The 6,000-nt window shown below is 33.1% G+C and overlaps 1 protein-coding gene across 1 annotated transcript in view; it reads left to right on the top strand.

Moving 5' to 3' along the window:
* Nucleotides 1–3,890: 3,890 nt before the first annotated feature.
* The window catches only part of LOC119639589, a 77,716-nt gene continuing 75,606 nt past the window's right edge, over nt 3,891–6,000 (top strand). The window contains exon 1 of the mRNA XM_038037056.1: nt 3,891–3,989. The gene's annotated coding sequence lies outside the window, so the exon portion shown is untranslated. The remainder of the gene's footprint in view (nt 3,990–6,000) is intronic.

Genomic DNA, 6,000 nt, shown 5'->3' with positions numbered 1-6,000 from the left:
AGATAAGGTATAAAAGTATTAGGCGAAAGAGATAATCAATCAAATCAAAAAACCCAAGGGAAGACTGAAGAAAAAGAATGATGGCTAAATATGTTAATGAGGATCGGTATATTCACATGATGTAATTTATAAAATTCATTTGCTATATGGTGTAAGTTTCTTCTTCGATTTAAGTTTTTTGGTGTAAGTTTCTTGCTATTGTTTCAGTTTTTTGGTGCAAGTTTCTTGTTCTTGTTTAGTTTAGATGAGGTCAAAGAATCTTTTAAATTATTGAAACGTGACATTTTGGATGTACGAAATAAATTAATAAAAATTATTGAAAGGGTCCAAGAACGTTGTTCACCGCTGTACATAATGGATTTAGAGGTGAGTGAAAAAAAGTTTTCGAATTCATTTAATTTTCTTTATTTTATTATCATAGAGGAGCAGGATCGTCTAGCGGTCTTATCGCGTACCCGTGAAATCCTTCATCAAGGCTGACTTTGATTTTGAATGTCATAAAGGCGTCATATGTTTGTTTGAGCACCGCACTATGGCAAGCCTAGCTCAGGAATACCAACTAGAATTGGCTTGATGTGTGACAGAACGTGGCGAACGTGGGCGTGACATACGTCCCCGATGGGTTTCACAAGACTTGGAGTTCCTTATATTGGCTTTCGACCCGTAAATTACAAAGCATCTCAATAATATGCAATTTGAACAAATGAAAAAGAAAATGGATTCATTTATATCACACCCAAACAGTATTACTTCCGAGTCAGAAAGGGTAGCTCGGAAAAAAGCCTCGCACCTATCTAGGAAAACATCTTCTCCAGCCACTAGCCAATCTCTCCGTAAAGCCTTAGAAAAGTGAAAAAAAGTCTTTATAGCTGGTGATCATTTCACTTAATTAAAATTAATTATTTCAATCTGTTACAAGAGTGCGAATAAATATATATGGTCGTTTGTTAACCAAACAAGGTATGCAGTTGTACCGCATAGAATTTAATAATTTCCATAATTTATTGAGAAATTTTTCAATTCGTTCTAATAAAATTATTAAGTGGATATAAAAAGTTATAATATATTTAATTTTTTTATTTTATTTCTTGGATCGTCCGTATTATGTTATTTCGTGAACTATAAGAAATTGTTGTGACAACATAAAATACATAGAAATTTTGTAGGGAATTGTTTTACAATCCATCGAAATAATAACTAAAACTTTTTCTCGACCATCGCGGCTTAATATTGATAAATAATATGCAGACATCAAAAAAAAAAAAAAAAGAACACATCATCTTGCATAGAGATTTCGGCTGAAGTGCGTAAATTAAATTGCCGCCTTAATCACAAAGTACTGCAGTTAATGCAAAAAAAAAAAAAAAAAAAAATTTCCACAGATGACTCTGAAAATGCTGCATCGTTGTTATTGCTAATGCAACTCTTCTTTTTTTTTTATACGTACAATAAAGTAAAATATGGTTTTTACTATCATTTAACAGACGCACGCACCTTCCTATATATAAATGCAGATTTGTTTGTTCCTTTCTTAGAAACTAGCATAGTTCATATTAGACAAACATGATGCGCTCGTTCTTTCATTCCGTTGTTTGGCACACGATTGTACGAACATGAACATTAACAGGATGTAAAATTATATATGTAAGGACGAGAAGAGAGAAAAAAAAATCGATAAAAAAAATTGTATGACGTCAGTTCTTACAAGCAGACGATGACTATAATTACGACAGCAAACTACACTCTTTATTATTTTTTGTTCGCTCGTAGCTAAGCTTATATGTTGGAAACGGCGAAAAGCAATGAACGCGAATCTTTGTCATGCGTTTTATGAAACGCTTCTGATTGATAAATAAAGTTTGCATGGAGTACACAACTACAGAAACTAAATATATATCTAAAAAGTCTCTAGACACAAACCATCAAACCATTTATATATATATATATATATATATATATATATGTACATACACATGGGCATACAGACATTGGTTGCTCATTTTTCGATATTGCCTTTGTTTGTATAGTACGTGTAATATACATGCGTGTGCGTATCCAAATTGAATTTGTTTAATACTTTTATGTTTTGCTTTTTTGCCCATATTTTTGGATTTCGCTGAATCAATACAGAAGAACAATACGGCAATACGGCATTCGATGTCGATGCTTTTGGAAGATTGTCTTAAGGGATCAATTCACCCCCATAAACTACATCAAACTGAATTGGGATAAGTGCACGATACTTTTCTATGAAGAAAGTACTATCATTTTAACAGTTACTCTATAACCGTGGCTTATATATGTTGAGACAAAATTTCGAAGAATTTTCAAAATGTTTTCACAAAAGTAGAGAAGCAAAAGCATGAATATAAACGAAGGTCGAGTGTACTGACGCTTCGCGTCCACCACGTCGGTATCCGCGGCTTTGAAACTCCGGCCGGTTCGACTACACTCAAGAATGCTCAACCGGTAACGACGTAGCACTTATCGAACAAGACGGGAATCGCTGAAAATGGTCTTTAACATTGACTGTCCATGTGTTCCGATTCAGCCAGTGGATGCCAAGTTAAACTGGAATAGTATAGTGTTTAGTTAGAATGAGTACGTTAGAATTAAGCAGATAAAATGAGCAGTGGGTTTGGGAGGTATTAGTCGAAAACATGTGCTTTCCGACTGAGACCTAACATTTATTTATATTAGTTTTACTGGTCCATTTTATGAAGAAATCGATAATTAACACTGTAGGTAAAGAGACTTAAGTTGTTTTATTAATGTCAACCTCAAGAGAGGATTTCCTGTTTGTCCAGCCTTGCTTAGTTGGCTGACACAAACTGACATTTCGGAAAGTATTATTCTAAAAATGCAAATATTTTCGCTAAATTAATTGTTAAACCCTTTAACTAACGATCACTATGTTAACTACCCCACGGTTAGGGAAAATATAAGGCAGATTCATTTTAGAGAACATCGTTGAGCTCAAGGCAATCCCTAATAAATAAAGTGCGCTCAACAACCCAAATGAAATCGATCTTCGAACAAATTCTTCTTTGAATAATCCAATGACCAAACCCGAACAAGAAACGCTTATCTGCATGATTTTATTTCGCAAGCGCATCTAATACGCATAGTGAATACCTCATAGCCAAATCGGACCCGCACACACAAATTTCTTGTAGTAGACCCTATTACGCTGGCGGTTTTTTAAGAGTACTATACGAATCTAGTGGGAAGAAATATACCAAACGATCTGCAAAAAGTTGTGAGCTCTTTTCACGTCGCGTAAAGTCACAGTAGCTGGAGTTGGACGTAGTTGAGCAGTTGTTCAAAAGAATTGAGAAAACGAAAAGAAGAAGTATATCCAACTAAGCCTTTGATCGATAACAAGGTCGCCCAACCGAGATTATTAGCGAGATGCGTGCATCAATTTCCAGATGTATGCCCGCTTAAAGATTAAATCATATAGTTTTTTGTTTTTTGCGAGCACACGCACACACACACACACACATGCGTTTTGAAATTTGACCCATCACAGCTAACTAGACATAATTATGGTTATAATCAAAATTGAAATGCAATCAAGAAGACAAACTTAATATACTCCATTTTTTAACAGAGATACTAAGAATAAATTAATGCACGAACAGAATAAAATGTAAAAGAAAAAATAGTAATAGCAGAGACGGCATTTCCGAAAACATCATTCCCTCAACTCGTCACAGCCATTTAATGATACACATTTCACCTACAGGAAAAATTAGGAAATGTGAAATCAGTGGGAAGCTCAATATACATGTGGGAGTATGTTAAGCCATATTTCACCATTTCACTGTTATTGTGGTGAATATGAATGGCAAACGTTAACAGGCTCCTTTGCAGCAATGGTGTTAGTAGTCGTCGTTGTGGTGTTGCTGTCGTCGTCGTCGTCACTGTAGAGCGCGCTTAAGCAAATAAAGTTATTCGACAAAAAAATGAAAAACTTCAAGGAATAGGTGAAAAAAAAAAGAAAGAAAATATTGCCACCCTGCCTGCATTCATAACTAATTTTTTACTAATTACATCCGTACACTGTTAATAAAACGCAAGGAAAAGAAAGAAAAAAAATGTTTCGAACAAATTTTAAATCGGTTATGTGAAGTTTGTTAATGAGCAAGAAAAAGATGGAAAATCACTTCATACAAATCTTTACGAAAAATTTCTCTACACAATAGTGTTAAATATTTATGTGACATTCAGTTATCTTTTTCCTCTCGTTTTCTTTTATCATACGCACTGTCACATTATCGTCGATATTTTTATTTTCTTCTTCAACTTAACAAAATGTAGATAAAGACAAATTTATTAACTAACTTTTTGTTGCATTTCGGGTAGCAAATTAAAAAAAAAAAAAAGCGTAGAAAAGAAATGTTTTAGTATTTATTGAAAACATATGAAAACTTATACTTTAGTTTGCGTAAGTGTTCGTGCGGGTCTATATGAATATATATCTATATATATATGAATATATATCTATATATATATATATATATATATATATATATAAATATAAATATATATAATAACCATGAACAAGAAGAAGAAGAATAAGCATTCTGTGGAACATAAAGGTAACAACGTAAAAGGCCAATTAAACTCTCCTGACCACTCAAAATTAACATATACAGCAGCAGTGATAACAACCACTCATCTCAGCTGAACTCTATCGTGGTGGAGTTTCAGAATTCCTCACGCAACCAACAATAAATCTCCTACATATTTCAATGCACATGCCTACTCATTTTCTGCTAATTGTCTCTCTCTCTCTCTCTCTCTCTCTCTCTCTCTCTGCCGCTCGCTCTCGTTCCGCGTTTATAGCGTGTGTTCACCATAACCATATCATCGTAACAATAGGACTATTAAAAACAAAAACAGCAAAAACAATAAAGACAACAACAACAACAACAACAACGACATTGTTAAAACAGTTCATTTAAAGCGCTCTAAAGTCGTCAGATGAACTGTTTCTCCCGTTTCGGATGTCTTAACGTATTTACTAAGGCAAACAACACCTCATTGATTGATGAGTTGTATGAGAGTCTGGTCACCATCTCTTAGCTTAATTCATTATTATTTATTACGGGAATAAGTCGATATTGTCGCGTTATATGCAGCACAGAAAGCAGAAATATTTCAAAACTTTTATTAACATAAAACACAAAATGAATGAATGAAGCGACAAGATGGCCAAACAACTTATTAAACTATAAAAAAGCAATAAAAAATAATTAAAATCATTTCGAAATTCCGCAAAACTCAAAAATTCAAATTCTCAAATCGTAACCACTAAACCTACAATTAATTCATCAATTTCGAAGCCAAGAAAACAAAAAAAAGGTCCTTACCAAATCAATGTGCCTCTCTGAGACTAAGAATTAATAGAAGAAAAAAAAAAAAAAAAATTTAATAAAAAACGTAATTAAGAAACATCTACGAAAAAGCAAAAAACTTTAGTCAAATAAACTCATCGTTAAGCAGTGCTGAAGAAAATTGATATAAAACTCTTATCTCCTCAGTCTCGCTCTTCTTACCACATAAAACGTATCGTACATCACCTTGTATTGCTCTCTGTAACTCTTTATCATTCTATTTTCCTCTATCTCCCTGTATCTCTCCGTTTCTCTCTCTCTCTCTCTCTCACGCCTTGTTATTCTCACAATTCGCGCAATTCGCGACGGATTTCATGTGGCTTTGCATTGCATGGTGAATTTCTGTTGGATGGGTATAAGTGTATAGAAGTGTCATATTATTTAAGTGATAAAACAGCATATAAACATAGAGTTGCATTTATACTCTACGTTTCTGCATATATATATATATATATATATATATATATATATATCCGTACATGTATGTATATATATATCCGTACATATATAAAATATATATATATTCTATAGAAAAAGGTAAAGAAGAAAATGAAACATTTTTAAAAAATAACGATAATAATAAATTAAATCCATTATG

Source organism: Glossina fuscipes, unplaced genomic scaffold, assembly GCF_014805625.2.
Source record: "Glossina fuscipes isolate IAEA_lab_2018 unplaced genomic scaffold, Yale_Gfus_2 112, whole genome shotgun sequence".
NCBI classification, from domain to species: Eukaryota; Metazoa; Arthropoda; class Insecta; order Diptera; family Glossinidae; genus Glossina; species Glossina fuscipes.
This window is presented reverse-complemented; position numbering and strand designations above follow the sequence as displayed.